This window comes from Dasypus novemcinctus, chromosome 29 (assembly GCF_030445035.2).
Source record: "Dasypus novemcinctus isolate mDasNov1 chromosome 29, mDasNov1.1.hap2, whole genome shotgun sequence".
Classification (NCBI taxonomy): domain Eukaryota; kingdom Metazoa; phylum Chordata; class Mammalia; order Cingulata; family Dasypodidae; genus Dasypus; species Dasypus novemcinctus.
This window is the reverse complement of record NC_080701.1, coordinates 23,062,453-23,076,060: the sequence shown is the minus strand read 5'-3', so window position 1 is coordinate 23,076,060 and position 13,608 is coordinate 23,062,453. Positions and strand designations below refer to the sequence as shown.

The window sequence follows — 13,608 nt, the reverse complement described above, 5'->3', positions numbered from 1 at the left end:
AAATTTATATCCCAAATATCTAGAAATTAAATGGAAGTATCTCTCTATTATCTAACTTGATTTGAGACAGAAAATTGTGTATATAAGAAAAATTAATAACTACTATAACCAGAAACTAGTAAGTACAGTGCAATGAATTCAAGATAATCAAACAAAATACATAGCCAAGACTTACAGAGTCAACCATCAATAATTCCTTATCATGGCATAAATATTTCAGTTAATATTTGGTAACAAGTAGCTGTGACTTGATAAAAACTACAACAAAAAATGTTTCTAAACAGAAGAATACAAATGCTGGAGAGGATGTGAAGAAAGGGGAACACTCATCCACTGCTGGTGGGAATGCAGAAGGATCCAACCATTCTGGAGGACAGTTTGGCGGTTTCTCAAAAAACTAACCATAGATTTGCCATATGACCCAGCAATACCACTGCTGGGTATATACCCATCAGAACTGAAAACAAGGACACAAACCGATATATGTACACCAATGCTCATAGCAGCATTGTTCACTATCGCCAAAAGTTGCAATCAACCAAATGTCCATCAACAGACGAGTGGATCAATAAAATGTGGTATATGCACACAATGGAATACTACTCGGCTGTAAGAACAAATACACTACAATCACACGTGATAACATGGATGAACCTTGAGAATCTCATGTTGAGTGAAGCAACCCAGGCATTGAAGGACAAATACTACATGACCTCAATGATATGAAATAAGCGAACTGCCTCAGAGAGCTAGAGTCTGGAAAAGAGGCTTACAGGAAATCGGGGGGTGGAGGAAGGATGTGAGTTAACGTCTGCAGGGGTGGAATCTGTAATGGGCTGGCGGTAAGTATGAGCACAAAGAAGGGACAAAATGGGGGCAAGGGGTTGCCTTCGGGTGGGGCTTTGTGGGTTTGAGGGGGGCTGGGGATGGGAAGAGGGGTAATATTGTCCTAAAATTGGGGGGAGGGAGGGGCAACATACGAACATGGGAGAGCGTCAGGTGTTCGTTGGGAACAAAATGTTGAGAAAATCGTATCAAAGTATAAGTAGGAGGGTTACCTGTTTAGGATGCTCAGGGGGTATGGTCTGATGCAGGACGGACTTCGGGAGAATAGCTGAAGGCTCATTTTGCCAAGGTGGGTTGTACCATTGGGAAGAGACCCAAGAAGTGAGAGTTGGGGTGGACCCACATCCTGAGGAGGACTAATGCCGTCACATAGAGAGAACTGTATCTCTCATGAGAAAGGATGGCTCCCAGGGCACTAGGGCAGTTGAGAAAGTCAGGTCCTGAATACTGCTGCAAGTATGGCTGGACATGGCTTCTTGGGAAATGGAGATTGGCTGGCGTTGTGGGCTCCAAGGGTAGGGAAAATGGATGTGGAATGGATGGAACCAAGGTAAATATGGGGGCAAGAGAGGAGTTCTGTGAAGAGTACACGAGGATGAATATAAAACATGTAATATTACACCAAAAACATATAGGGGACAACAGACTAATAATGTAAACCATAAGGCAAAACATAGGATAACTAAAAAATTTAGAAAACTGTACAATCTAAAGTATGGACCACATAGTAAGCACAGATGTCACCTTGTTTGAAAGCTATTGTCTTGGAATCTGCACATCAGTTTCAGGAAATATGATATGAATAAGCTAAAAGATTATCGCTGTGGAAGGGAAAAGGTTTTATGGTGGATCTGGGGAAGTACTGTATATTGTATATATGAATTTTGGTGATCTAAGACCCTTGTGAAGCTGACATTATGTTGGGATTCACTTTACAGGAAGTTTTGGATCACAGAGTGGTTCAACAATGGCAGTGGAGGAATACTGATATAGGATGTTATTGACAGGATATATATGGCTGACAGGGAGTTATACAGGGCATATGCCCAGAGTATATAGTAATGTCTAGATATACTCATAGTGGAAACAATTAAAAACAACAGCTGGGGGGGTACGGGGCCCCTGGCTTGGGGGGTCACTGTCATGGACCCTGGGGGAGCAGCGGCAGTCCCCCAGGTGCAACGGCAAAAACCAGGAAGGAAGGAGGGCCCAACAGTGGGCTCCTGATACTAATGGCTATGCTTTTGAGCCTATACACCTGCAATAAGAACAGGCCTAGAGTAGCACTGTGCCTGGGAGTTTCCTCCTGACAGCCTTCATGTTACTCAAATGTGGCCACTCTCACAGCCAAACTCAGCATGTAGATGCAGTGCATTCCCCCCATCGTGGGGCATGACACCCGGGGATGAGCCTCCCTGGCACTGAGGGATCACTACCACATACCAGCTGAAGATGCAACTAGAAGATGACCTTGAATTAAAGGTTCAATACGGATCAGCAGAATATCCCTATCTACATATAATATCATGACTTCAAAATGCTGTTTGACCTAATGTAAGGGGGAAATGGAAAGGAGAAATGAGATTATAAGGCTATGAGTCTCTAAAAAAGAGTCTGGAGGTTGTCAGAAGGAATGCCCTTATGCACAACTGGGCAGAGTCTAAGAGACAGATAAAGTAGATACAACCCCACGTATTGGTTCTTTTGAGGGATAAAGAGACCCACGGGTTCTATGGTCATGGCAGATGGGGTTCACTGCCATGGCAGATGGCCTTTCTTTGGAGCTGGTGTTTCTGCATGATGGAATTGGACTCAGAGGGGATCTCTTCTCACAAGACTTGCATGCTACTTTATTGGAATTGTAGTTGGTGCTGGGGTTTAAGATGTATTTAGGGGATTTGAATCTCTGGACTGACAATATGATAGCCAGGCCCTGAGCCTCAACAGACTTCAGCTCCTACACTCTGATTTATTGGACTTACCCCACTCAGCTAACATGGAGTTGAAGAAGGTCAACCACCACACCATGGAGCCTAGAGTGTCTACAACTGAAAGCAGGAGTGCTTCCAGTATCCATGTGGAATCTAAGCCCCCACTTGACATAGATGTGCAATGGACACAACCAATCCAAGGTCCACAGAGAAAATGTGGAATGGGTGTGGGAAGGGTAGCCATGGTGGCTGCTGGGTTTGGGGAATGGGAGGAAGAGATGAGATGTGGAGGCGTTTTCGAGACGTGGAGTTGTCCTGGGTGGTGCTTCACGGACAATTACGGGACATTGTAGATCCCCCCGGGGCCCACTGGATGGAACGTGGGAGAGTGTGGGCTATGATGTGGACCACTGACTACGGGGTACAGCGATGTTCAGAGATGTATTTACCGGGTGCAATGGATGTGTCACGATGATGGGAGAGAGTGTTGCTGTGGGGGGAGTGGGGGGTGGGGGCAGTGGGGTTGATTGGGACCTCATATTTTTTGAATGTAATTTTTAAAAATAAATAAATAATTTTAATTAAAAAAATAATAAAATAAAATAAAAGTAGTAAAAAAAAAAAGTTTCTATATTAGTAAGTTTTCATGATGTTTTGCTCTAGTAAAAACAATTCCAAAAATCTCGGTGCCTTAAAACAACAATGAATGTTCGTTCCTTGCTAGTTTAACTGAAGGTTTAACTACATACTGCCTTCCTTCATTCTGAATTCTAGGAAAATGCATGGCTGCTTCCTATAACATGCCGTCCTTGTAGCAGCAGAAGAAAAGAAATTGAAGTACACAACACTTCTTAATGCCTTTGGTCAGAAGAGGGATAGTACAGTCTTCCTCAAATTCATTAGCCACGCTATTTCCATAGGCAAATCTGACATCAACATAGTGGACAAGTATAATCTTCTTACCGGGAGAGGATAGTTACTATTACAGAACAGTTTACCACAATAATTTATTATGGGGATACTGGGATTTTTCAAGGATTTCAAATACCAGGAGGCATTTCAAGGACAGACTAGAAGATGTATTGGAACACTCAGAGTATTCTCTTTAACCACTACTTCTGTCTACATAGCTGCTTCATTTTCTCTCATTGCTGACTACTTTTCCCTTTCCTCAATTCAAATAACAGAACTTGTTGATGTGAGAGCTGCCCAGAGAAAAACTGCTATTTATCAGCCCACATTCCACATGCATTCAAGGTAAAACTCACAATGGTCTGGATAATGAATTCAGACAAAGGACAAAGTCACATTTTAATACCCATAAGCATGCAAATGGAGGTGGTGGAAATGGGAATCCAGAAACATTCTCAGGAAAAAGGAATTACAGTCAGAACATCCAACAGATAGCATGACAAGCATAATTACAGGGTAACACTCTATGGGAAGGGGACTTGGCCCAATGAATAGGGCGTCCGCTTACCACATGGGAGGTCCATGGTTCAAACCCGGGCCTCCTTGACCCATGTGGAGCTGGCCCATGCGCAGTGCTGATGCATGCAAGGAGTGCCGTGCCACGCAGGGGTGTCCCCCCACATAGGGGAGACCCACGTGCAAGAAGCGCACCCCGGAAGGAGGGCTGCCTAGCGTGAAAGAAAGTGCAGCCTGACCAAGAATGGTGCCACACACATGGAAAGCTGATGCAGCAAGATGACGCAGGAAAAAAAAACACAAATTCCCAGTGCCGCTGATAAGGATAGAAGCCGTCACAGTAGAACACACAGCAAATGGACAGAGCTCAGACAACAGGGGGGGGAGGGGAGAGAAATAAATAAATAATAAAGGATAACACTCTAGTTTGCAAGCTTACTTACCGCCCTCAAAAGCCAATACTTTCCTGCTTCTACATAAAAGAACAAAACAATCTGGCTTATGAGTGAAGGAATAAATAAGCAAATGACCACTCAAAGTAAAACAACATCCCACTTAAAAAAATAAATAACATAAAAGAGAAATTTTTAAAAGCTAGCTCATAAGGAAATATTGATTGAAGAGTGCTATCATATTTACAAGAAGAGAATAATAAACTCTCAAAGAGGACCATTTCAATTTTAAAAATGGACATTCTGAAACTAAATGCTTAGCACTTAAAACTGAATAATTCAATAAAGGTGTCAAAGAAAAATTGGTTATTGAGGACAGAATTAGTCACTTAGGTAAAAAGGAAATAAAATATTGCTAAATATACACCAAAAATTAAAATTTGCAAAGAATTTTAGTAACGCACTCTTTTATAGAAAATAATACCAGAAGACCTAAGAAGAAAACATAACTTCTTCAAAGGATAAAAAATTTTGGAAGGAATTAAAAATTAAAGTGATAATAAAGGAAATTTTTTCTTATATAGACATATCCACCTGAATGAATGGAATGACATGTGATATATCCCACACAGACAAGAGAAACACACACACATACAGAAACTATACTGAAATAACATAAAAATCTAAAGAAAATTAAAATGACTCACAAATTCGGCAAACTGCCAATTACAAGAACAAAAAGAACATTCGTAAATATGCACAGATTCAGAAAGCATGCCATTTATGTATTCCATATGAAAAAATTATCTAAAATTATCTAAAATTATATTGATTGAAAAAATGCCAGATCAGCATAAAAATATTAATATAAGAAAACTTATAAAGAAAGTAGTGATAATGTGAGTGCTCGTTAGACTTGAAAAATACAATACAGCTGTTAAGTAAAGAAACTGAGAGCACAGTATTTACATTTTAAATATAAAAATAATTTTAAAATACTTCAGGTGTATATTAATATCAATCTACAACATAAAAGACATAAGAGGGAATTCCCAGAAAGCTATAAAAGAAACTAGATATGTAATTGATCATATATCTATTTATAGCAATAAATTCCACAAACAAAAGAAGAAGACGAATAGGCTGGGTAGCATATTTGTACCATATAAAACAGATACATAATGAAGGGGGAAAATAGGTACAATTTAAAGTGCTGTTTTCCTTTATATGATTAAAATCAACAGTGCTACAACTGACTTGAATAAGTTTTCATTAAGATGATTTTTACATTAAAATAAGATTCATGCAGATTCCAATGCTTATCATATGTAGTAACTAACATTGTTGGCTCAAATTATGTTTACAGCAATTGTTGAATAGCTTCTAAGTATCGAGTTTGCAATGTGAACATAAGTAAATGAGCTCCTTTTCAATAGAAAAAGGCCTTTCTTCTAACTCTTTCATAATATAGTTATGTACGGGGGTACATTTTAGAGGGCTATTTTCCTTTTTATGATTAAAATTAACATTGCTACAAAAAAACAGAAACAGGGTTAAGTTCCACAATAAACAAAAATTCCTTCAAATTGATTATAAAAAACAAAGAAAGAAAAACAGAAAGATAAGCCATTGATTGAAAATTAAAAGCTCCAAACAAATGAAAACATAAAAACTCAAAACGGAAAAAAAAAAAATTGGTTAGGAGAAAAAATTTAAAGAAGATTAGAATGGTCAGTAAACATTTGAAACTATACTACATCCTATAAATAACCAGTTAAATTTCATATTAAAACCACAATAAAATAGCATTTCTTATTCATTAATTGACAAAAAATAATGATCGGAGAATATTCACTTTGTTGAGGATATAGAGAAACAGAAAGCTTTTGAATTCCTGATGGGAGTGAAAATTGACACAAAGCCTTTAAAACAAACTATTGGCAATATATATAGCACATCTGAGAATTTTTTTATTTATTTCCCACTGATTTCACTGGTATCCAAGAAGTCATGCCTAAGCATCTCCACAATCCAGTTTTTCTTATTGTTGTTAATAGCAGAAAAAATTATATACCAAAACAACCTAAGTCCTCATCACTATAAATATGGGTAGATTAAATAATAAATAAATTATATTTATTCAATGAGTATACATGCACTTAAATAAATTCATCTTACACACATCAATATGAATGTATCTCAAAAAATAATATGTGTAATACTGCAAAACCACAACCACATATAAAAATTATTAAGTGTCCATTGCTTACATGTCTGGAGTCACTGGAGAGTAAGTTAAATGGTTCTGCAATTTTTGGTAGTCTTGATCAATGGTCTGAGAGCAGAGCCAACTGAATGTTAACTGATCTAACTTGAGAGGAATAAAACACCTTTGCTGTGCCCATGTGTCTCTCTCCTTCCAGCAAGACAGCCCAGGAAGGTTTCTTACAGGAATGATAGAGAAACAAGAGCACAACTGAGAAAAGCAAAAGAGCTTTTTCAAAACTCACACTTGAGAGTTAAGTCCATTAACATCTCACTGCCCAAACTCGTCAACATTCTTTGCAGGGCTCTGTGTTATAATTATTAAGAATTTCAAGAAAGCTATAGCAGAGCATTCAACCAATCGCAGGACCCATCTAACCACAGTTTGCCCCATGAGAATGCACACACATGAAATTGGCCTTTCATAGTCACACTCAGATCCAAAGGGTTTTGGGGATGTATATACTCCATCTCTTGATGACGGGAACTTAAAAGTTACATGGCAAAGGGTGAAGACAATATCATATACTGTATTAGGCTGGGTTCTCTAGAGAAACAGAACCAAAAGGAGAGGTCTGTAAATAGTATGAATTTCATAAAATTCTCTCACATGACCACGGGGATGCACAAGTCCAAATTCCACAGGCAGGCTGCAAACCAGGGGCTCCAATGAAGGTCCTTCATGAGTTCCTAGGAGACACTGGCTGTCTGAAGTAGAGACTGGAAATCTCTCTCTGAATACTGAAATCACGTCCCCTTTTGAGACCTTCAATTGATTGGATGAGATGTCACTCACTGCGACAGCAATCTCCTTAGTTGATTGTAGATGTAATCAGCCATCTACGCAATTAACTCACTGGTAATTAAAGTCCATGAAATGCCCTTATATTACAATTAGCTCAGGGCTTGCTTGACCAAACAACTGGGCATCATTACCTGCTGAGGTGACACATGAGCCTATCCATCATACATATCATGATTGTTATTTTCTATTAAAGATGGAGTTAAAATATATATGTAGAGTAAAAAAATGAATACTATAAATCATTAAATAGAACTTGCTGATTGAGGGGGGCTGTACAGATGTGAAATAAGTATGAAATTTAAAACTCACTCCCTCCACTAGAAAAATGAAGGAGCTAAAAAAAGAGATTAGATTTAAGTGGTAACCTGGTACAAAAATGGACATTTAGATAAAATACAGAAGACCCAGAGGAACTGAAAGACTGCAGGGAGTTCAGTTTTTGTAAGCAAAAACATGAACCAGTGACTAGTTCCCATTGCTCAGCCCAATGACAGCAGATATAAAAACAGCTGTGTCTGTAGCAACATGTCCCAGATTCTGGGAGCAACTGGCTGGGGCAAAGGATGACAGAGAAACCTATCTCTAAAAGCTGGGGTTGAAGGTCAAGGTCAGTCTCACGGATCCCTGTGGGATCAACATAGAGGCAGTCCCCAGGTTCAGCCTTCTGAGCACTTCCAATCTACCACCTGAATATAAAGAGCTAATGAAGCTCCTTTGACTGGTTTTGTTGGTGGTGGTGGTATTTGTTTGCTTGTCTTTGTCCTTCTGTGTAGGAGTTTCCTAGTCTGGGTCCAGCATAGTTTCTGGCCTTAATTTAAGCCTTTTCTGCAGGAGAGGCTTCTAATATCACAACATGTCTGGTGTACTTTTATATTGGTTGAATTTCTTCATTCTCTTTATGTTGTTTAGCCTGATAGATACCTGAAAGCTTGGTACAGATGCCAGCCTTGCTTTCTCTCAAAAATAGCATCTTCTGACCTTATACCAGTACCTACTGGGAAATAAAGGGCCAATACACCTCTTTGTGCTGTTTCTTTTTCCTTTTTGGTTGAGTGGTTCTTCTTCCTCATCTTACTCTTCTTTCTCTGTTTTGTATTTTTGGGTCTAGTGGATCACTGAAGGATGGTCAGGGATGATGGCTTCCTACCAGACCATAAAAAGAGACTTGGAAAGGTGGTACATAACTTTTTTCCTCTGGGTTATTTTTCTCTTACTCCTTCTTATTTTCTTTTTTCTTTCTTATTGATCTTCATCTGGTGGATTGAGGAGTGACAGAATTAGATTTTCAGAGTCACCACACCAATCACACAGTGTATATAGTTCTCAAGAAAAAATATATAAAACATACAAGGATGAAGGAAAATATGATTAAGACACATGAAAAAAAGAATTTGATGGAATATATTCTGGAGGAAGCATAATCTCTGGAATTATTTAACAAAGATCTTAGAACAACTTTCATAAACAGGATCAATGAACTAAAGGAAAACATGGACAATCAACTAAAGGAAATCAGGAAAACAATATATGAACAAAAGGAGAATTTCAATAATAAAATTGAAATTATAAAGAATTCAATGGAAATTCTGGAACTGAAATGTACAATAACTAAAATGAAAATTACAGCAGCAGGGTTCAAGCATAGATTGGAGGAGGCAGAGGAGAGAATTAGTGACCTCAAAGACAAGAATATTGAAAGTGTCTTCATGTGGAGAATTAGAAAGAAAAAAGAATGAACAAAAACTTTAACAGAGCTTAAGAAACCTGTGGGACATGAGCAAGTGTACCAATATATGTATCATAGGAGACCCAAAAGGAGAAGAGAGAGATAAAGGCCAGAAAAAATACCAAGAGAAATAATAGCAGAGAACTTCCCCAATTTGATGAAAGATATGAATATATAAATCCAAGACGTTCAATGAATGTCAGGCAGGATGAACCAAAGCAGATCTTCACTGAGACACATCATGTACAAACTGTCAAATCTCAAAGACAAGGACAGAATCTTAAAAACAGCAAGAAAGAAGTGACACACCACATGTTAATGATCCCTAGTAAGATTAACATCCTATTTCTCCATTAAAAACATTGACACCAGAAGGCTGTCTGAGTTATTTAATGTACTGAAAGAAATAAAAAGACTGTTACCTAAAAATAATATGCCTGACATAGCTGTCCTTCAAAAATGAGGGAGAAATTAGGACATTTCCATTAAAACAACAGCTGAGAGAGTTTGTGACTACTAGAACATACCTTGAACAAATGCCAAAGAAAGTCCTGCATATTGAAAGGAAAAGAATATAGACAGTATCTCAATGCTAGGTGAAGATAAATACGTCTGGTGCAAATAATATTACAGATAAATATAAATGCCAGTACTATTTCATTTTTCATTTGTAATGCCGTATTTTACTTTTTAAAGACTTCTAAAATTTATATGTATAAAATATTAGTATAAATCTTTCTCACTGGGCACCCAATGCATAAAAATGTAATTTCTGATAAGAACAGCAAAAAAAGAAGGACAGAGAGATATAGCTACTGTGTATGTGTAAGCTGTTGAAGTTAGAATCAACACATAGTGAATTGTCACAGAATTAGGATGCTAAATGTAATACCCATGGTAAGCATAAAGAAAATATTTTAGAAGCCTACACAAGACGGATAAGTGATGCAGACTGGCTTATTATAAAGGGATCATCTAAACAAAAGGGAATGCAGTATTGGAAGGAAAGTGGAAGAAAGACAAGAATTTTTTAAAATAGCGAATGGCAGAAGTAAATCTTGATTATCAATAATTTCCTTAAGGGTAAGTGGATTAAACTCTTCAAAAAAATGCAGAGATTGGCAGAATGGGTAAAGAAACAAGATCCAACTATATGGTGTTTTCAAGAGACTCATTTTAGATCCATGATAGATAGGTTTAAAGTGAAAGGACAGAAAAAGTATTTCATGCATATAGTAATCAAAAGAGAGCAGAGTTGGCTATGTTAATATCAGATGAAATATACTTAAGCAAAAAAACTGTTACAAGAAACAGAGAGGGATATTATAATATTTTCTTAAAGTGTCAATTCAACAAGAACTTTTAACAATTATAAACACATAAGCATCTACAGCAGAGCACCAGAATTTACAGAATTGAAGGGAGAAATAGACTGATCTACAATAAGAGCTGAAGATTTCAATAACCCACTTCAAATACTAGATACAATATCTAAACTGAAGATCAATATGGAAATAAAAATCTAAATAGCACTATAAACCAACTAGATCTAGCTGAAATATATAGAACACCTTACCCAGCAATAACAGCCCATACAAATTCTTTTCAAGTGCACATGGACATTATTTAGAATAAACCTGTTAGGTGACAAGAGAAGTCTGAACATTTTTTTTAATATTGAAATCATAAAACATAACCTGTCTGTGGAGGTTAATATCTAGAGAGAAAAAAGAAGACACTAAATGTAGTACAATACTCACACACACACACAAAAAAAACATACATATAAAAGTAGGCATTAACAGAAGATTGGAAAGACAAAAAAAGGCAAAGGTTAAACAGCAAAATGGCAGAAGAAAGTTCTGAATAGTGACTTTAAAAGTAAATGGATTAAACTCTCCATTCAAAAGAAGTGATTGGTAGAATGCATAAAAAAGCATAAACCAACTATATTCTGTCTGCAAAAGACTTACTTAAATTCAAAGATACAAATAGGTTGAAAATGAAAGAATGGGGAAAATATACTGTGTAAGTAGTAACCAAAAAAGAGCTGGGATAGCTACACTAATATCAGATAAAATAGACTAAGTCAAAAGGGTTATGAAGGACAAAGATGGTCATTATAAAAGTGACAGAAGGTGCATGTGTAGAAAGGTCACATCTGAGTCCAACTCTACCACACTCAGGACACAAATTCCAAAGTAGGGCCCACTGACATGGCCCTGAACACTAGAGCCATCTTCCAATACCATAGAAACCTATGTGTCTCCATAGCCCTCAGGAGCACTAGTACCTGGGATTGTATCTACTTTGGCAGTCTCTGTGATCCTGCTGAGGCATGCATAAGCACAACCCCTCTGAAGACCTCCCAACTCTTTTTTGAAGTCTCTTAGCCATATAAACTCATTTGTCTTTTCTATTTCCCCCTTTTATTCAAGGTCAAAAAGCAGTTTTTAACACATGATCCTACATGTAGGCTGAGATATTCTGCTGGTCTGAGTTGACCCTTTTATTCAAGGTCTCTTTCTAGTTGCATCACCAGTTAGTGATTGGTAATAATCCCTCAGCACCAGGGCAGCTCATCCCCAGGAGTCATGTCCAACAATGGGGGGAAGGTAATGCATTTACATGCTGAGTTTGGCTTAGAGAGTGGCCACATTTAAGCAACATGGAGGCTCTTAGGAGGTAACTCTTAGGCACCCTGCAGCTCTAGGTCTAGATCATATTTCAGGCACATGGGTTCATAAGAATAGTCATCAGTATCAAGGGCTCATCATTGGACCATCCTACTTCATTGGTCTTTGCTGTTGCACTTGGGGGATTGTTGCTTGTCCATTGGGGAATGTGATAGAGCTCCCCTGGGTAGGAACTCAGCATTCCCTCAGTTGTCATTTGTAACTATAACTTTTACTGAACCTGTGGTTGATGCTAGGGTTGGTGTGTACTCAAGAGACTTGAATCTCTGGACTGTCCATGTGCCAGCTGGGCCCTGAGCCTCAGCAGAGTTGCAACTCCTATTCTTTGCTTCATTGGACTTACCCAGGTCAGCTAACAGGGAGGTGAAGATGGTCAACCACCACACCAGGGAACCGAGAGTGCCTACAACTGCAAGCAGGAGAATTGCACCCATTATCCATGTGGAATCTAAGCCCCCTCTTGATCTAGAGATGGAATGGACATCACCATCCCAGGGTCCACAGAATGGAGGAATAAAATATGGATTAGAATGGATTTACTGATATTCTACTATAGAACTATTGTGACTAATGTAATGGAAGAAATTGTAGCATTGATGTGGAGAAAGTGGCCACAGTGGTTGCTGGGAACAAGGAGAGGGAGAAGGGGGTATGAAGTGGGGCATTTTTGGGACTCAGAGTTGTCCTGAATGATATTGAGGGGACAGGCGCTGGACATCGTATATCCTGCCATAACCCACTGCATGTGGTGGGAGAGAATGTAGACTACAATGTAAACTATTATCCTTGTAGGGCAGCAGTGCTGTGGGAGGTGTTCACTGGGTGCAGTGAATGTGCCATGGTGATAGAGGAGGTTGTTGATGTGGGAGGAGTGGGGTGGGTGTGTGGGGGGGTATATGGGAAGCTCTTATATTTTTTAATGTAGCATTTTTTGTATCTACGCATCCTCAAAAAAACAATTAAAAAACGGTGGGGGGTGGGGAGTGGGGTATATGGGAACCTCTTAGTTTTTTAATGTAACATTTTGTGTGACCTATTAACTTTAAAAGAAAAACAATTTTAAAAATTAAATTAAAATTCTAAAAAAAGGTAGTCATTATATACAATTTAACAAGAAGATAGAACAATTATCAATATATATGCACCTAATAGCAGATACAGACAAATTTGAAGGGAGGAAGTCAATGGTTCTACATTAATAATAAGAGACTTTAATATATCATTTTCAATAATTGACAGATCAACTCATCAGTAAGGAACAATAGTCTAAACCAAATAGACAACATACATCTATAGAAGACTTCACTCAAAAGAAAGCAGAATACACATTTTTCTCAACTGCATATGGATCATTCTCCAGGACAGACCATATGTTAGGTCACCAAACAAGTGCCAATAAATTCAAAAACATTGCAATCATATCATACATGTTCTTTGATCAGAAAGGAAGGAAGCTAGATGAATAATAGGGAGGAAGTGTAAAATTAGCAAATATGTGGAAATTAAGCAACATACTCTT

At 38.0% G+C, this 13,608-nt stretch overlaps 1 protein-coding gene across 5 annotated transcripts in view; it reads right to left on the bottom strand.

Moving 5' to 3' along the window:
• LOC131276549 (A disintegrin and metallopeptidase domain 3-like) overlaps positions 1-13,608 on the bottom strand; it is a 126,262-nt gene that overhangs the window by 95,028 nt on the left and 17,626 nt on the right. The gene's annotated exons all lie outside the window — the stretch shown is intronic.